We start from the raw sequence: 20,146 nt of genomic DNA, 5'->3' as shown, positions 1-20,146 counted from the left end.
CAGATCCACCTTGCCCTGAGAGTCGGGAGATCTGGGTTTTGCCCCAGTCCTATCACTGGTGAAGTGTGCAGTCATGGGCAAAACTCATTTAACCTTTCTGGACTTCGACTTCATTATTTGTAGACTGGGTAGGGGTGGATGTTTAGATGCCCAGAAAGCCCAGGACATTAGGGACCTTGCCTATTTATTCACTGCTCTATCCCTAACACCAAGCACCTGGTAAATTTTTGTTACATGATGTTCATTTCCTTAATTTTTCAACATAATTATTTCTTTTTATAAAACTGTACATTTGGCAATGAAAGTAGCAATCATAGATTAAAAAGGTGCTTTGTTTTCTTCATCATGTTGTGAAGCTGAAATAATACAGTGTGTGGTGTAATTACCAGAACAGTCCATTTTTCATAATAGTATTGGGTATGAAGGAGATGCTTCCTCTTGGGAGAAGGGCTAGGCAGTACCCTTGAAAAAAAGACAAAACTAATTTAGAAATTTGAAATACGTTGAGAAACTTTTGTGACACTTACAAATAGAATATTTGTATTTACATGTTACTCTGTTCTGTTTTGCTGGATAGTTGGGTCACCTACTCACTTTGCTGAAACCTACACTCTTCTCTTTGGCTAACTCCAGTGACTCATACTTATTCTATTTATACTCTTGTCATCTCTCTTTTACAAGCCGACTCTCCACAGACATGGAAGGCACTGCCAGCAGTTCTGTTTCTTGAACAGTGTTTAATCTACTATTTTTTCCCCTAGATTTCGTGACTGAGATGCTAATATTAAATTCTAACAGGTCTTTTATTATGGTAAAAGTGAAATGTTTTAAAAGTAAACTAGTGTAATGAAACACCATGAACCCATCATCTTCAATTTACCACCTGGCCGGTCTCATTTGATCTTTTCCTCTACCCATTCTCCCTCACCCTGGATTATTTTGAAGCAAATCCTAGACATTGATACATCCATAAATATTTCAGTATTAGGATTAATTTTTGTTGTTATTTCCCAGTTATCTTTCATCTAGCCTATAGGCTTCTGTTTTCTTAATATTTTTCTCTGTGGCAGACTTTTTTTAGCCTGACCTTTTCTTGATGCACTTTTTTTAAAATCAGATCTGGCTTTCTAGGGGAAGTCAGAGGACTACAGGAGAAGCATGTAGATACTCTTGATAGTGCCTGGCATATAATATGATTATTTGACCACAATGGAATTAAATTAAATCATAGAAAAGACTGGAAAGTTCCCAAATATTTGGGCATTGAATAACATACATCTAAATAAGCCTTGGGTAAAAGAAGAAATTGAAAGAGAAATTAGGAAGTATTTTGAATTGAATAAAATAAAAATATTACATATCAGAATTTGTGGGATACAACTAAAGCAATACTTTGACAGAAATTTACGCACTGAACCTGTCTGTACTGGAAAAGAATGGTTTCAAGTTAATAGTCTCACCTCCTAACTTAAGAAACTGGAGGGCCTGGGGTGTGGGACCAACCCGTCTGCCCTGTGCTGCCTGTGCAGATAGCCAGGGTGTGGCCCGTTATTTCCCATGGAGGAGCCTGTGGATCTACATCTGCTCCATCTTGTCCATCTCTGGTCCTTCTCATGGGCTCCCTATAGGCTGGACTATGGTCGTACTGGGCAGGGACATCAATGGTTGGGCCACCAGTTATCACCTGAGCCCGAACACCTGACCCCTAAGGGAGTGTATGGGAGGCTGGATCCACTCTGTGCAAGGGCCAGGTGGCGCTGTCTTGGAACTTGGGCCTCAAGGAATTCAGCTGGTGGGAGTGTTGGGAGTTGGGACCTGTTCAAGGTTTTTCCTTAGTTTCTCCTCTTCCTGAGAGGTGGGAGGAGCAGGTTTCTGAGCTTGTCTTGGACTCAGAAGTGTTACCTGTGTGAGACTATCCAGCTGCCCATAACAAGTTCCTGTATTTAGGCAGTACCTTGCATGCCCTGCTGTCTGGCATCAGGGGGTTACTCTGTCCTTCACCTCTCTTCTCCAAACCTGTTTTGGCTGGGCTGCAGGAGTTGATCACATCTTGGAGCAAAGATCCTGATGAAACTGCACAGTTTCGCTGAGTGAGCGCCTTTGGCCTGAGGTGGTATCTCTAGTCAGGGACTGTCTCTGCCATAGAGTATTTGTAGGTAACAGCTGTGAGCTCAGCATATGGTCCTGCTTTCCTAGTCTCTTCCAAACTGAGCAAACTCATCATTCCATATTACAGGGGCTGCTGCCGAGGGCAGGGCAGAACTCACAGCCAGATCCAGCACTCAGTTCTCTTGTTCAGGCCCTAGTTGCGTGCTGAAGTACATTCAGGGAACTGCTGGAGATGTTTCCCCAGGCACTTGCCCCACCTGACCAGCAGGGGTGGTCACTATTCTCAGAGGCCAGCTGGTCTGTGGGATAAGCATCCAGGCAGAAGGACACTGGAAGGTGTCTCTAGGGGACAGCTGCCTGGAGACTGACTATGTTATTAGTGCCGTTCCATCTTCAGTGCTTAGCAAGCTGCTCATGTCCTGAGCACCATCACTGCTGTTGTCTATGAATGTGCTGAATCTGCAGTACTGAGGAGCCTGTCAGCCTGTCCTGGGATTTGGACGTATGGTGCTCTCCTCAGAAGATCGAGGCATCCTGGGAATTGTGTACAACTGGGTTGCTTTCCCAGAGCAGGATGGGAGCCACCAGGAATGGTTCCATCACTTGGCACAGGAAGGAGCTGCTACACAATTAGGACTAAAGGAGCCACCAAGTCACTGCCTGATCGATCTACATAGGAACTACACCCCCCAGTATACACTAAGCCACCGGGGTGGGGTGGGGGGGCCGGGACCTGGAGTCAACTACCCATTTCCTGGCTGCTCATAGGTTGCCCCTGACTCTGGCAGGAGCCTCCTGTGAGGGGGTTGATGTCAATGATTGTATACAAAGTGGGCGCCAGGCAGCAGCCCAGGCCCTGGGCTCAGAGCCTGATAATTGATCTCCATGCCCACCTCTTCCTGCCGCTGCTGGCCAGGAGTCTTTCACCCATGAAAATAAAAGCACTAGAGCTTGAAAAATAAGAGGAAACTAGAAAAAGAGAGCAAATGAAATCCAAAAGGCCAAAGAAAGGAGATGATAAACATCAGATAATCAATGAAACAGAAAAAAGAAAAACAATTGAGAAAATCATCGAAACCAAAACCTGAATCTTTGAGATCAGTAAAATTGATGAACTTCTAGAGAAAAAGTACACAAAAAACCAGTGATCAAGAATTACCCATTCCCAATAGGAATATCAGGAGTGAAAGAGGTAACATCACTACAGATTCTACAGACATTAAAAAAGATAAGGGGATGTTATGAACAATTTAATTCCAGTACATTTGATAACTTGGAAGAAATGGAAAAATTCCTTGGAATATACAAACTATCAAAGCTCATTTATGAACACATAGATAACTGAATAACATATCAATGAAAGAAGTTGAATTTACTATATAAGACCTTCCCAAAAGAAAATTCTGGGCTCAGATGGCTTTACTGGTAAATTTTACAACATTTAAGGAAAAATTGGTACCGATTCTATTAAAACTCTTCCAGAAAAATTGAAGAGGAAGAAATATTTCTCAATTCATTTTGAAGTCAACATTAACCTAACATCAAAACTAAAAAAAGACATTACTAGAAAATAAAACTGTAGACTGATGTTACTCAACACAGATGAAAATACTTTAAACAAAATTTTAGCAAATTAAATCCAACAGTGCATAAAAAGGATAATATATTATGATCACATAGGATTTATTTAAAGAATGTGTATTGGCTTGTATTTGAAAAACTAATCAATATAATTCACCATATTAAGCTAAGAAAGGAAAACTATAGATACAGAGAAAGCATCCACAAATCTAATATTCATTTCCAGTAAATACCCTCAGAAACAAGGAATAGAAAATTCTCAGCCTGAAAATGGGCATCTATGAAAAACTTGGAGCTAACATTGTACTTAATGGTGGAAGACTGAATACTTTCTTCCTGAAACCAGGAATAAAGCAAGGATGTTCATTTGTACCAGTGCCATTCAACACTGTGCTAGAAGTCCTTGCCAGTATAATAAGACAAGGAAAAAAAGTAGATTAGACACTGTCTGTGTTTGTAGACAATGTGGTCATTTATAGAGAAAATCATATGCAATCTAGAAAAGCTACTAGAACTAGTAAGTGAATTTAGCAAGAATGTAGGATACCATATGAATGTGCAAAAAAACAGTTGTGTTTCTAGATGCCAGCAAGGAACAATCAAATTGAAATTAAAACTGATATAATAAAATATGAAATAGTTATATTTGACAAAAGATTTGAAAGATTTGTACATTACTAATAGTTACTAATAGAAATTGAAGAGGACCTAAGTAAATGCACACATATGCTGTATTTATTAATCAGTTTTCCCCAAATTGGTCTATAGGTTCAAGGCAATTGCAATAAAAATCCCAGGAGTATATTTGTGTGTGTGTGTGTGTGTGTGTGTGTGTGTACATGTGTACTAATTGGCAAGCTCATTCTAAAGTTCACAAGGAAATGCAAAGGATCTAGAATAGCCGAAGTAATTTGGGAAAAAGAAAACTAACAGAGTTGAAAGACTCATACTACCTGGTTTAATGCTATAGTAATCAAGATAGTATAGTACTAGCGGCAAGATAGACAAACAGAAATTGAATAGAGACTCCATAAATAGATTCACAAATATGGTCAATTAGTTTTTGACAAAGATGCAAAGATAGGGCCCTGGCTGGTGTAGCTCAGTGTGGGCCTGCGAACCAAAGGATTGCGGTTCAATTCCCAGTCAGGGCACATGCCTGGGTTGCAGGCCAGTTCCTAGCAGGGGATGCATGAGAGGCAACCATACATTGACATTTCTCTCCTTCTCTCCTTCCTTTCCCCTCTAAAGATAAATAAATAAAATCTTTTAAAAAAAGAATAAAAAAGATGCAAAGATAATTCATTAGAAAAACATAGTTTTTAAAAAATCCTTACCCAAGAAAAAATCCTTACATTTTTTCTCATTGGAATTTAGAGAGACAGACAGACATCAATGTGATGAGAGAAACGTCGATTGGCTGCCTTCTCATACGTGCCCCAGACAGGGATCAAAACTACAGCTTGGGTATGTGCCCTGACTGGGAATTGAAATCTCAACCTTTTGGTCTACCAGACAACATTCCAACCAACTGAAGCACACTGGCCAGGGCAGAAAAAGATAATCAATAAATATAATGGTGGTGGTGGAACAATTCAATATCCATATGCAAAATAATGAACTTTGCACTATATTTAAAAATTAAAAGACATTTCACGTATAAAATGCAAAACAATAAAACTCATGGAAACCATAGGAGAAAATCTGTGTGACTTTGGTTTCGGCAAAGATTTCTTAGATACTATTCCAAAAACATAATACAAAAAAGAAAAATTGAGACTTCATCAACATTGAGAACATCTGGTCTTCAAAGAGACTGTTAAGGGAATGAAGAGACAAGCCACAGATGGGGAGAAATGTTTGCAAAGCATATATCTGATAAGAAAAAAATTGAGTTCAGTATGGATAACAGAAGACTTTAAGACATAAGAAAGCAAAGGACCCAATTAAAAGTAGGTGAGTAAATCCTGACCAGTGTGGCTGTGTGCATATCAGTTGGTTGTGTGACATCCTGCAAAGGAAAAGGTTGCAGGTTCAATCAGGGCACATGCCTCAGTTGTGAGTTTGGTTCCTGGTTGGGGAGCATATGAGAGGCAACCAGTCTGTTTCTCTATCACGTCAGTATTTCTCTCCCTCTCTTTCTCCCTCCCTTCCCCTTTCTCTTAAAATAAAATATTAAAAAAATAAAAAGAGGTGATTTGAACAGACCAATAGGTGCATGAAAGAAGATACACAGAAGGCAAATAAGGATATGAAGAAATGTTTAACATCATTAGTCATCACAAAGTGGAAAATAAAATGACAACATTAAACTATCATGATATTGGAATGTCTGAAATTAAAAAGATTGACCACACCATGTATTGGTGAATTTGGGAAATAATTGACATGCTTATACTCTGTTATGGGAATTTCATAGATGCCATTCATCATGTTGAGGAAGTTTCCTTTTCCTAGTTTGTTGGGAGTTTTTATTGTGAAAGAGTGTTGAACTTTGTCAGACTGTTTTTCTGCAACTGTTGAAATGATTGAGTGGTTTTTATCCCTTATTTATTGATATAGTGAATCACATTAATTTTCAGATGTAAATCAACCTTATATTTGTGGGATAAATCCCACTTGGTCATAGTATATAATCATTTTGTATGTTGCTGGATTCTGTTTGCCAGGGTTTCATTTAGAATTTTTGCATATACATTCACAAGAGATATTGTTCTGTTATTTTCTAGTTCTGCCTTTGTCTGGTTTGGTTATAAGAATAATACCTTATAGAATGAGTGAGTTAGTGTTCTTTGAATTGAGGTGATCATGTTTTTTCTCCCTTCGTTCTATTCCTGTGGTATATGACATTGTGTGTGTGTTGTTATTGTTGTTGTTTTTTATGTTGAATCACACTTGCATTCCTGGGATAAATTTCATTTGGTTGGGTATACAATCCTTTTAATAAATATGTTGTTGGATTAGGTTTGCTAGTATTTTATTGAGCATTTTTACATGTATATTATTAAGGGATATTGGTTTGCAGTTTCTTTTTTTTGGTAATGTCTTCATCTGACTTTGGTATTAGGGTAATCCTGGTCTCAGAATGAGTTAAGGAGTGACCTTCCTCTTCCACTTTCTGGAAGAGTTTGTGAAGAATTGGTTTTAACCTTTTAAATATTTGATAGAATTTATCAGTGGAGCCATCTAGCTTTTCTTTATTGGAAGGTTTTTGATTTCTGATTCAATACCTTATATCTGTTCATCTTCGTTTTCATTCATTCTAAAGTCACTTTAAAATTTCCTTTGTGATTTTTCTTTGACTCATTGGTTATTTAGAAGGTGTTTTGTTGAATTCCACATATTTGTGAATTTCTTAAATGTCCTGTTATTAATTTTTTCATTTCATTGCTTTGTGGTCAGAGATCATGCTTTGTCTGATTTCATTCCTTTTAAATTTATTGAGGCTTGTTTTACAACCTTACATAGGGTCTAACCTGGAGAATGTTTCATGTGTCCTCGAGAAGAATGTGTATCCTGCTGTTGTTGGGTAGAATACTATATAGATGTCTGTTAGGCCTCAGCTTATAGTTATTCAAGTTTTTTGTTTCTTTTTTGTTCTTCCACTTAGTTGTTCTATCTGTTACAGGGTAAGTATAGTTTTTGCTTTATGTATTTTGGGGTTCTGCTGTTAGTATGCTCTGTATGTGTGTGCATTCTTGTTATATATTCTTAATTGACTGACTCCTTTACCAACATAAAACGTCCCTCTTTATCTTTAGACTTGTATTAAAGTCTATTTTGTCTCATTTTAATATAGTCACTCTAGCTTTCTTATGGCCGCTTTTTACATAATATGTCCTTTTACTTTAAACCTGTTTTTATCGTTAAATCTAGAGTGCCTCCTATATATAAGCATCTTGTTGGGTCTCATTTTTTCTTTTTTTTAAATCCAGTTTGACAGTCTCTGACTTTTGATTGAATTGTTTAATCTGTTTATAGTTATTGTCATTTATATAGTTGGATTTATGTCTGTCATTTTATTTTTTGTTTTTTTCATGTCTCACTTATTTTCTGGGCCTTTTTGTAACTATTTTTCATTAAGTGAACATTTTCTAGTGTAACATTTTAATTATTTTGTTTTTTCAGTATATTTTTAAAAGTTATTTCTTAATAGTTGCTCTCAGATTAAATTTCAAATTTATTCTAATTTAATTTCACTGAGATATAGAATTATTACTCCTAATAGCTGTATTCCCTTGTTGTTATATATTTTACATCTGTATATTTTACAACCCAACAGTACATTGCTGTAATTGTTAATTTATGTAACTTTTTGTCTTTGAAGGAAGCTGAGAGGAGACAGGTACCTATTTATAGACTTTGTTGTGTTAATCTTAATTACCATTTCTGTTTCTCTTCATTTGTTGCTGAATTTTTAGTTGTAATCTTGTGTCATTTTTTATTCCTATACAGCTTTGCTCCCACACACCTCTTTCATACTGTTGTTGTCAAATGTTATATTTTTATATGCTTTGTCCACCAGTGGAGTTATGTATGTGTTGGTTTATGCAGTTGCTTTTTAAATTAGTTAAAAGAAGAAGGATGAATTTATGTTGTGTTTAATAATTACTTTTGTGTTTTATAGTTACCTTTACTGGTACTCTTTTGTGTGTGATGTGTGTATTCATACCGCCATCTGGGCTTACTGTTTTGATCTTGTGGAACTTGCATGAGTATTTCTTGTAATGTTGGTCTGCTAGTAACTAAATCAGTTTTTATTTATCTGGGAATGTCTTTATTTCACTTTCATTCTTTGAATGATAGTTTTGATGGATATAAGACTCTTGGTTGACAGTTTTTTCTTTTAGCACATTGAAATGTGCTGTCCCACTGCCTGTTGGCTTCCATTGATTCTGATGAGGAGTCAGCTGTTGACTTACTAGTATTCTCTTTTCTATGGTAAATAATTTTCCTTTTCTGGAAAAGCTATTGCATAAACCAACATATACATAATTCCAGTGTATTCCAGTACATAAACCCAATGTATTGTTGTATTTGTGACATGTAACATATACTTTTCTGCTTTCAAGATTTTCTTTTTGTCTTTCATTATTTTTATTATGAGGTGCCTGGGTATGAATCTTTTTGCATTTATCATTTTTGGGTTTTGTTGATTATCTTAGATTTTATATAACATTTTTCATCAAACTTGGGAAACTTTAGTCATTATTTCTTCAAATATTCTTTCTGCTCCTTCTCTTCTTTATTCTCATCATGCGTATGTTGGTGTGCTTAATGGTGTCTGCATTTCTCTGAGGCTGTATTCATTTTTTCCCCCTGTTCTTTGGATTGCATCATCTCTGTTAGTCTCTCTTTAAGTAGTCTATGTTTCTTCTGACAACACGTTCCCTTAAGTTTTTCTAATGACTTTTAATTTTTGCTACTAAATTTTCAACTCCAAAATTTTCATGGTTTTTTATAATTTCTCATTCTTTGTCAATATTTTATATTTTATTTTAATGTATATTTTATTATACATTGCTATTATACCTTCCTTTACTTCTTTAAGCATGACTCTCTTTGGTATTATGAACATAATACTTTGAAATCTTTGGTCTTCTCACAGGTCTGTTTCTTTTCCTGTGTATAAGTCACAATCTCCTGTTTTGTCTCTCATAATTTGTGGTTGTCATTGGAAATAGCAAATTTTAAATAATCCATTATAGCAACTCTCAGTATTGATTTGCAATTCTTGATATTGAGTTGCAAATATCAATTCTTGATATTGCACAACTCTAACATTCTCTGGGGCTTGTTGTTGTTTGCTTATTTGTTTAGTGGCTTGGCTGGACTGTTAGTCAAGTGTATTTCCTTCACAGTGTGAACACTCTGCTGTTGCTCTTCAGCAGGTGCAATCTTGGCATGTGCAGAGTCACTCTGGGAATATTGTGGTTTTGGCAGGGTTCTGTTTGACTCTGATTGTCCAGTCACTCCCCATTTCTCTCTCTTCTTCCAGCTCCTGGCAAGCACTAATTTGCTCTCTGTCTCTATGGGTTTACCTATTCTGGGTATTTTATTTAAATAGAAACATACAATATGTAAGTTTTTGTGTCTGGCTTCTTTCACTTTAGCATGATGTTTTTGGGATTCATCTATGTTGTAGCATATTGCAGTACTTCTTTTTATGGCTGAAAGAATACAATATTACATTCAATACATTTTGTACAATACACTCAATACATTCAATACAATATTACATTCAATACATTTTGAATATACATTCAAGTTGTATATTTGAATACAATATTACATTGTATGGATATCCCACTTTTGATTCATTCTTTCATCAAACAGTGAACATTTGGTTTGTTTCTACCTTTTGGCTGTTGAGTATATGATGCTTTGAATATTTATGTACAAGTCTTTGTTTGAAGTGCCATGAGGCCCTGAAATGGACCTTCATTGTTGAAGACACAAACTCTGACTTACAGATTTTAATAAAGCTTTCAGGTAAGCATCAGAGTATTAAAAAAACTGTCTGATGATAGAGACTGAAAGGCTATCTGTAATTTATTATTTTAACTAATAATATTGGAAATGGAGCAGAGTAAAATTTTGTCAGGTATATAGTACATTACTACTTAAAGGTTTTTGACTAGTTAAAACATAATTATGGCTAGTAAGGGATTTCCCATAAATTAATTTTAAGGGACTTCACATAAAGAGGACAATTTCAGAAATGTTTCCTTAAAAGGTTTTTTACATATACAGATTTAATGTAGGAAAGCTGAGGATATTCTAATTTTTTATAGGTTAGAAGCCTAAGCTGATGTTCATTGAATCATTTGGCATATATTAGAAACCAGCTCATTGACCTAAATTTGTATGTTTTCTTCAGTTTTATAATATCTAAAAAATACGACATATCACATAAGTCTACATTTTTAGCTTCTTTTAGCAAGGATGCCCCTTCAAATGGTATCTTCATTCTTGTTCTCACAACCCTGTGGCTGCCTGGTTCCTATAGGAACTTGAGTTCATGATCTCTGGGTTAAAAGCTACAAAGAAAAAGATGTCCACATTCTCAGCTAAGGCATGGTACTACTGCTGTCCTCTCAGCAAGCTAGTATTCTAGAACTCAGTTTCCTCCTTGGGAAGCATCTTCTAATTGACATCTCCTTCAGTATAAGTTTTACTGCCATGACACATCAGACAGTCCTAATTATTTCTAGCATTTCTCTGTTTGTAAGCTGAGAGAATAAATAACTGCTCATCTAGGACTCCTCTTGGAAATCTGAAAGACAGTTTTATGTATAAAAGATATTTTTAAAGTTTTATGTCAGAGGCTACCTAAGAAGCAATACTTGGCTATCTGTTTAATCAAAGTGAAAATGGAACATTTAGAAATTAAGCATAGATAGCTTGAGTTTAAAGACCCTTAGTTCTTTCATAAGTGAGGAGTCCCTACCCCCCAATAGGCCCCCCAGGCCAGGGTTCCAGTGCCAGGAAGATAAGTCCCCATAACCTCTGGCTGTGAAAACCAACAGGGATTGAATTGAGTGAAAGAAATTTCTGGAATCACAAGGAGTTCCTCCTAAAGAACCCACACATGAACTTACTCACTGCCTCTGAGCTTCAGCATGAGGGTAGCAACTTGAAAGGTACCAGTGGCATACCCGGCACAACTGCAGTGTCTGGCCTGAAGGTGAGAACTAGATGATAGCTTTCCCCCAGACAGAAAGGCGGGCAGAGGCCACTGTCCATTTTCAGAACTTCCCTACCTCACAGAGCTGCAGAGCCAGAAGGCAGGTACCATATCTGAGATTCCATCAACCTGGCTAACGCTGTTTGCCCTGCCTTGGAGATCCCCTGAGACAGGCTCACCCAACTTACGAGCCCACTCAAGCTGCTTTTCTATATGAATGGTCTTGGCTCATGCTTCACAACTTCCTAAATCCTCTCAAACAAGCAACAGCTGGCCTCAGTGAGCCTCCTACCCCATTACTTCTTGCTAAGTGGGCCCAGGCCCAGCACTAGCAGCAACCAGCCTAAATTCACAGCTCGGCTTCACTTGGGAATCTCCAAGCCCAGCAAAAATAGCAGCCAATTTAGATTGCTTTATAGCTTAGGTAGGGTGGCCCCAGGCAAAACACAGGTGGGGGATGACCTGGGCCTGTAACCACCTAGGACATCCCAGGGCCTGTGTACCCAGTGGACAGCTACAGAAGATGTTGGAGTGCCACCACACTGCTCCTGCATAGCTGATCTTCCAAGGAGGGCAGAGCTTGGTGGTCAGTGGTCACAACCAGTCCTTGCAGCTGATGGGTAAATTCTTCCCATTGACCTGCCAGTAGCAACCAAGGCTCAACTACAAGAGGAGGGTATACTCAGCCCACATGAAAGGTGCACGTTGAGTACCCACCCAGCTTGGGTGATTGGGGAGGCTGTGCCACTGGACCCAACAGGACACCTTCTACATTAGGCCATGCTACCAAGACACGGAGTCATAGCAGCTCTACCTAATACATAGAGACAAACACAGGGAGGCTGACGAACTGAGGGGCAAAGAAATATGGCCCAAATGAAAGAATAGATCAAAACTCCAGAAAAGGAACTAAACAAAAGGGAGGTAAATCTCTCAGATGCAGAGTTCAAAACACTGGTTATAAAGATGCTCAAGGAACTTAGTGAGGACCTCAATCGCATAAAAAAGATTGCATCAGAAATGAAGAATGCACTAATTGAAATAAAGAACATTTTTACACAGAAACAACAGTAGAGAGGGTGAAGCAGAAAATCAAATCAGTCATTTGGACATAGGGAAACAAAAACCAAACAACAAAGATAACAACAAGAAGAAAGACTCCAAAAAAATGAGGTTATTATAACCTGCCTCTGGAACAACTTCAAGTATTAATATTATAAAGGTGCCAAAGGAGAAGAAAAACCAAGAAATTGGAAATTTATTTTAAAAAATAATGGAAGAAAACTTCCCTAGTTTAGTGAAGGAAATAGACATGCAATTCCAAGAAGTACAGAGTCCCAAACAAGATGGATACAAAGAGGCCCACTCCAAAACACATCCTAATTAAAGTGTTCAAGGTTAAAGATAAAGAGAGGATCTTAAAAGCAGCAAGAGGAAAGCAGTTAGTTACCTACAGGGGAGTTCTGTAGGTAACTACAGACCATCAGCTGATTTCTCCAAAGAAAATTTGCAGTCTAGAAGGGATTGGCAAAAAATATTCAAAGTCATGAAAAAGCAGCAATCTATAGGCCAAGTTTGTGCTACCCAACAAAGATATCATTTAGAATTGAAGGGCAGGTAAAGAGCTTCCCAGTCAAGAAAAAACTAAAAGAGGTCACCATCACCAAACCATTATTATATGAAATGTTAAAGGGACTTACTTAAGAAAAGAAGGTCAAAACTATGAACAATAAAATGGCAATAAATACATATCTATCAGCATTGAGTCTAAAAAACAATTAAACAAGAAGAACAGAGAGAATCAAGGATATGGAGAGCATTTTGACAGTTGTCAGATGGGAGGGGGTGTAGGGGAATGGGATAAGATGGGGGTGATTAAGAAGTCCAAGTAGGTAGCCATGGGGATGTAAAATACAATATGGGAAATGGAGTAGCCAAAGAACCTATGCGTGATCCATGGACATGGACAGTGGTATGGGGATTGTCTGAGGGAGTGGGGGTGCTGGATGGAGGCAGGGCAAGGGAAAAATTGGGACACTTGTAATAGCATAATCAATAAAATAAGAAAACAAAGTAATTTATATTTCACATTGAAACACTGAGGTAGAACATTGCTACATCGTTGTACACAAGTGTTTTATCAGACCAGCAAAACTCATGAGCATGCATAATACAACTTTGTACAAAGGCAAACATCCTGTTTATACCTTATGAAAGTGACAAATATGAATACTCTTCATTGCATGTCCCAAACTGCAGCCTCTCTATAAAATTTAAGAATAAGAAGCAAAACTGTAAAAATGAATTATGCTTAGTAATCAGCCTTTTAAGATTATTAATTTAATGTCAAGGCTTTAAGTTACTTAAACATCTTGGAAATTATCTTCAATACATATTGAAATAAAAAGTTTGTCAAAATAATGGTTCAAGTTAGTTGTGTACAAATTTATATTTTTAATCATTTAAAATATTTATGTATGATAATGTTAGCTCATTCAGTCATTGAACCAGTATGCATTTAGGAAAAACAAACCCAAACACCATAAAATAATCAGTGAAGAAGGATAAGATTAAATAGCTATGTTTTATGAACCCAAGTTTTCAGACTAGGCTTGTTTGCTAAAGTTGTACTTTAGTTATGTGAACTTGGATTTTTAAAATGTTTCTGAATTAATTCCTGTAAGAAGAATACTTATTAAAAGTCTAGCATATTTAAATTACTAGAAAGTCAATTTTCTTATTTTGGGGGGGAATTTTATGAATACTTCACTTATATATGTACTTTTTTTAAAAACCAGTAAGCCAGCCAGAATAGAGTTCTTTTAACTTAAGAAACTTTAAAATCCAAATTATTAATACCATGTGGTGCTAAATTGTCTGATTTATCACACACAATGAGAGGTAAAAGCCTTTCTGAATTACTGATACAGAGCATTATAACTTTATTTCTGTAATTTCACCCACAAGTTAAGAGACGTGAGTTGTAAAAAGAACTTATGCACCCTATGTTCATAAGCAGCACTATTTATAATAGCTAAGTGTTGGAAACAGCCCAACTGCTCATCAGTAGGTGAGTGGATTAAAAAATTGTGCTCCATTTACACAATGGAATACTACGCAGCAGAAAGAAAGAAGTCCTACCTTTTGTGACAGCATGGATGGAACTGGAGACTATTATTAAGTGAAATAAGTTAGGCAGTGAAAGACAAAAACCATATGACTTCACTTATAACTGGAATCTAATGAACAAAATTAACTAATGAGGAAAATAGAACCAGAGACATGGAGACATGGAACAGACTGACAGCTGTAGGAGGGGAGGAAAGGGGGCAGGAAATGGTGGAAGGAAGGGGAAGGGACTAGTCAGAGAACATGTATGAATGACACATGGACACGAACAACGGAGAAGGGATAGATTTCCCACTAGGCTAGGTGGAAAGGGGCAAGGGGGACAAATTGGGATAAGTGTAACAGAATACACAATAAAAAAGGCAAAAAATAAAAGACACGAGTTGTAGAGATTTAAGGAAAAAAAAACCCTCATCAGTCCAGATATCAAAGACCTGTTCTTGTTTGTTATAAAATTCTTAAGGCATTTGAGATCAAGGTAGACAAATAGACAAACAAAAAAGATTAACAAGCCAGAGTGTCTTTTATCTTTTACCCAAGAGATCTCTGTCATGAATGTAGAGGGGTCACCAAATAAGTGGTCAAGTCATAAAACCAAATTCTTAGTCATTGCTGCCGTGTAGGGGTAATAATTTCTTGGCCATGCAGTAACTAGAAACCAAGCCAAAACATACAATATGTAGAGAGGTGGGGATAAAACTCCCAGAGAAATAGAGTCAGTAAAGTTAAAGTGTATTGCCACTTAGGTTCTGTTTCTAGGAGCCATGAAAAAATGTGCCTAGGCTTAAGTAGCCCAGTTATCTGGCAGTACAGTTACCTTCCTCTGTCAGGTGAATCTGCTGGGCATCTTGGTGAACACTCCCAAATGTCAAAAGATAATTTTCATAAAAGATAAATTCATGCCCTGACTGGTGTGGCTTGGTGGATGAGTGCTGGCTTACAAATCACATGTTGCCGGTTAGATTCCCAGTCTGAGGTACATGCCTGGGTTGCAGGCTGGATCCTCAGTGGGGGGCGCATGAGGGGTGGTCATGCATTGATGTTTCTCTCCATTTCTCTATCCCTTCCCCCCTCTAAAAACTAAAATAGATAAAATCTTTAAAACAAAAAGATAAAGATTAAAGAAAAGAAATTCACAATTCTCATATAATTACAAAATTGATGCATGCCAAACATTCTATTTAACTTGTTAATTAATGAGGTATCAGTAAGATATTACAACTGTTTCAAAGGCAATGACAAAACCATATAGGCATTTGGGAATGCTGAAATAGATTTGTAGTAGGCAGATACTTGGACAGTATCCCCAGGGCGTAATAATGAATTGCATTTCACAGGTCAAAATGTTTGTATTTCTATAGACAAGAATAATACATCAAATTTCTACAGTTTATAGAGATAGTTGTAAAATAGCCCAAAGATAGTGAAAGATACAGATAACCTAGAAGGATGTGCTAGATGGGCCATTCAGTAATCACTTTTGTCCATTTAAAATTTTTTCATAATTTTTCTTGCCATTAGTTGGAAACCTTTTTTACTTTATCTTTTATGGTGTTTACCCCTTCTTTTTATTGGCCATCCAATAGTTTTTTAAGATTTTATTTATTTCTTTTTAGAGAGGGGGAAGGGAGGGAGAAAGAGGGGAAAGTGTGCAAGAGATACATTGATTGGTTGCCTTTGACATGCCCCAGTTTGGGACCTGCCCCAGTTTGGGACCTGCCCAGCATCCCAAGCATGTGCCCTGACTGGGAATGGAACCACTGACCTTTAGGTTTGCAGGCTGGCACTCAATCCACTGAGCCACACCAACCAGAGCTGAAGCACTTTATTTTTATTTATTTACTTTATTAGAAATTTTATTTATTTATTTTTAGACAGAGGGGAAGGGAGGGAGAAACATGGATGTGTGAGAGGAACATCAACTGGTTGCCTCTTGCATGCCCCCAACTGGGGATGTGGCACTCAATCCAGGCATGCACCCTGACCAGAATTGAAGCAGCCACCTTTTGGTTCACAGGCCGACACTTAATTCACTGAGCCACACAAGCCAGGGCAATTTTCTGTTTTTATCAGAACAAATTCATCAGTCTTTCCCCTTTTTGCTTCTAGATTTTGAATCATAGAAAAGTCTTCTGTATTACCAAGTTAACGAGTATAGGGGAATCCACCTATGCTTTCTTTTGGTACTTGTATGGTTTTAGTTTTTTACTTTTACATTTCTGTACCTTTTTGAATTTTCCTGAGGTACGGTATGATGAATGGCTCTAGTTTTATTTTTTTTTTAAGTAAGGTAATCTAGCTGTCATAATGTTACAGAACAGGGATCCAAAAAAAACCATCACAGAACAGATACACTGGGCCCGGACTCCAGAGGATGGTATACTAATACCATCCAGATCCCCCACTGGGCCTGATCCTCTGTCACCAATTGGAAAGACATCTCTCAATGCCAGAGATTTGTGAAAAGGAAAGGAAATGTTTATTTAATGCTATTCAGACCTAATGTCTTCATTAAAATATTAAAGTCCTTCAGGGTATCCACCTCCGCACACAGCACTCCCTTCTCCCCCTGTCTCAACTCTGGGTACCGTAAATCAGGAAAAGAGCACATGTCGGTTTTTTCCAGGCCACTGGTACCATCAGATGTGTCGCCATCCTGGCAGGATCTCTAATTATTCCAAAGTAATGCGGCACCTTCTCATGGTCCACTGTCAAGAGTTCTTTGTACCCGTTTTTCCAGGCAAAGTCTCTTTTGCTTCCCAGGCCATGCAGCCGAATGGAGCACCCCAAAGCTGCATGGGCCTTTTCTACCAAAGCTGCAGGGGTCTGCACTCCACCAAAAGCGTGTGGCTTTCTTCTTCACCTGGCTGCAGGGGTCCCCTCTCTGGCAAAGCTGCATGGCTCCCCTTGCCACCTGAGCAAGAGGGGGTCCTAACTCTGCTAAAACCGCGTGGCTCTCCCCCCAATGGCTGCCGTGTCTGGGTTTAAATCCCCATGCCAATCTTCCTCTGTACCCCTATTTCTAACTCCTCCCACGATCAGTTACACCTGCCAGTATCTCTCTATTATTACAAGTTCACTGGGCTGCCATCATGAGTCTGGGCAGGTATGGCCCCATGTCCTAGAGCCAGTCTTCTCCAAGCTCCCATGCAGGCTCTATAACTGGGGGGACCTGTCCCCCAGTTACAGCTTGGGGAAGTGACTTCATCTATCTGGCTCCAAGCCTGGCCACAGCCATTTAACATATCCAAGTGACCCGCCAAAGGCTATAGGTATGTTAAATAACCAGGCCATGGATTAGCTGCAAGGTTGTGTCTGTACAAACAGCCCTGCATGTTCCTGCTCCATGTGTCCCCCCAACTCACACCTGTGGGGGAAGGGGTGAGGACATCCCATATGTCTCTCCAATAATTCCTATACACCTTGAGTTCTGGGCACCATTCCAAATCCTTTTTGGGCCCCCCCCCCTCTTGGCTGTACCCTGTATCAATAACACTTACTAAAAAGTAGGTAATTTTCACAGTGATTTGAGATGCTGTCATTATCATTTATTAAATTTTCATATGGTCTATCTAAGTTTTTCTATTCTGTTCATTCTATGTTTATTTGCACGCTATACCATGCTTTTAGTTACAGAGGCTTTATTGTTATAGTAACTGGTAGGGTTACCCTCACCCCATTGATCATCTTTTTCTCAGGGGTTTCCTGGTGACTCTTGTTCATTCCTAAAATACTTTATTATATTGAGTTAAATTTATAAATTAATTAGGGGAAAACACACCTCTTGTTGATGTTGAGTCTTCATATCCAAGAATGTATTATATCTTTCAGGAGAGTTAAACTTTTCAAAAAAAAAATTTTAGAATTCCTTAAAATTTTGTGCATTTTTTGTTATTTTAATTGGATCTTTTCTTACATTATGTTGTTTGTTTTTTTGTTTATATATGTGAATGCTGATCATCTTTGAATGTTAATTTTTAACTTTTTACTTTATTAAATTAATTTTTAACCTTTTACTTTATTAAATTTTCTTATTGTTTGTAGTATTTTCCCCCATTGATTCCCATGGGTTTTCCAGGAATGTAGTTGTCTCATATGTATTTAGAAATAATTTTACTTCTTCATGTCACTTCTTAAACTGTAGACTGCTTTGTCTAGTCTTATTTCATAGCTTAATTGGAACACAATAGTTGAGACAGTGGGCATCTTTATCTTTTTCCTGACTTTAGCAGAAGAGCCTTTAGTGTTTCCTCATTAGGAGAGCTCTGGCTTTTGGGCTGAAGTATTTACATTCTATTATGCTGAGTAAAGATCCATCAATACCTATTTTATATAGTGTATTTTACATGAAAGATTACTGAGTTTTGTCAGATATCTTCTGCATCTGTGGAGATGGTCATACAATTTTTCTTCTTCGCCTTCTCCTGTGATTGAATTTATTAAGATATTTCCTATTATTGAAATATTTCTGTATTCATAGAATAAATCCCACCTGGTCATGATGAATTGCTCTGTTAGTATGCTGTTGTACTCTGTTAGCCAGTATTATTCTAAAGATTTTTTTTGCATTGATGTATGTCAGATTGGTATGTGGTTTTCTTTTTTGGTGTAGTTTTTCAGGTCTTCAAATAAACGTTATGCTTGTTTTACCAAACAAAATGAAAGTTTTCTTTTTCTACATTTGGAATACTATATAATTAGCCCTGATATTATCTGGTATTTAAAAGTTTGTTAGAATTACCCTGTGGAATGAGCTGGGCCTGTGGTTTTGCTGTTTGTTTGTTTTGCAGGAGAGTCTTAACTCCTTTTCCTATTTCTTCTGCTATTCTTTTAGACTTTCTCTAGAAAGTAAATACACTGAATTCTTTCGGAAGTTACCCATTTCTTTACATTTTTAGAGTACATTTATGCAAATATGGTCTTATGTTATAATTTCTTTTGTTTTGATGGTTTTATCCCCCTTGTCAGTTCTAATGTTAGGTAGATGTGATTTAACTCATTTTCCCCCTTTAGTTTAGATTAGCCGGTGGTTTGTCTGTTTTATTGATTTTTGAATTTATTCATTCCACTAATTTTTTTTCTAAGACTTTCTTTTCTGTACCTTTATGATTTATTTCTTCTGATTAATTTTTCTAGCTTTTCCTATTTTATACTTGATTAATTTATTTTATTGATATAATTATTTAATGATATAAGTTTTTCTCTGATGATTGTTGTAGCTTTATCTCACATTCTTTTTTTTAACTTCATTTATTTTATTTAGAGAGAGGGGGAACATCAATGTGAGAGAGAAACATCAGTTGGTTGCCTGCCATGCTTGCCTGGACCAGGGGCCCAACCGCAACCTAGGCCTATGCCCTGATGAGGAATTAAACTGGTGACCTTTTGGTTTGCAGAATACACCCAACCAGCCGAGCCACATCAGCCAGGGATATTTCACATATTCTTACTTTTTCTTTATTTGTATTTTAAAGAAATTCTTCTATTTTATTTTTGTGTTTTCCCTTTGATCCAACAGTTTTTAAATAGGGGTTTTAAACAATTCCAGATGTGAAGGTTTTTTTTATTTTTTAAATTTTTGCTAATAATTTTTAGTTTTATTACATTATAGCTAGATACATCTGTATTATATTCTTCGGA

The 20,146-nt window shown here is 37.2% G+C and overlaps 1 protein-coding gene and 1 pseudogene across 3 annotated transcripts in view; both read left to right on the top strand.

The window, feature by feature from the left end:
- The window catches only part of EXOC6 (exocyst complex component 6), a 164,983-nt gene that overhangs the window by 12,939 nt on the left and 131,898 nt on the right, over positions 1-20,146 (top strand). The gene's annotated exons all lie outside the window — the stretch shown is intronic.
- Positions 74-3,338, top strand: LOC119057727 (protoporphyrinogen oxidase-like; annotated as a pseudogene).

Source organism: Artibeus jamaicensis, unplaced genomic scaffold (genome assembly GCF_021234435.1).
Source record: "Artibeus jamaicensis isolate MK-2021 breed Jamaican fruit bat unplaced genomic scaffold, CSHL_Jam_final contig_332, whole genome shotgun sequence".
Lineage (NCBI taxonomy): Eukaryota > Metazoa > Chordata > Mammalia > Chiroptera > Phyllostomidae > Artibeus > Artibeus jamaicensis.
The sequence above is the reverse complement of the archived record's forward strand: the minus strand, read 5'-3'. Positions and strand labels throughout refer to the sequence as shown.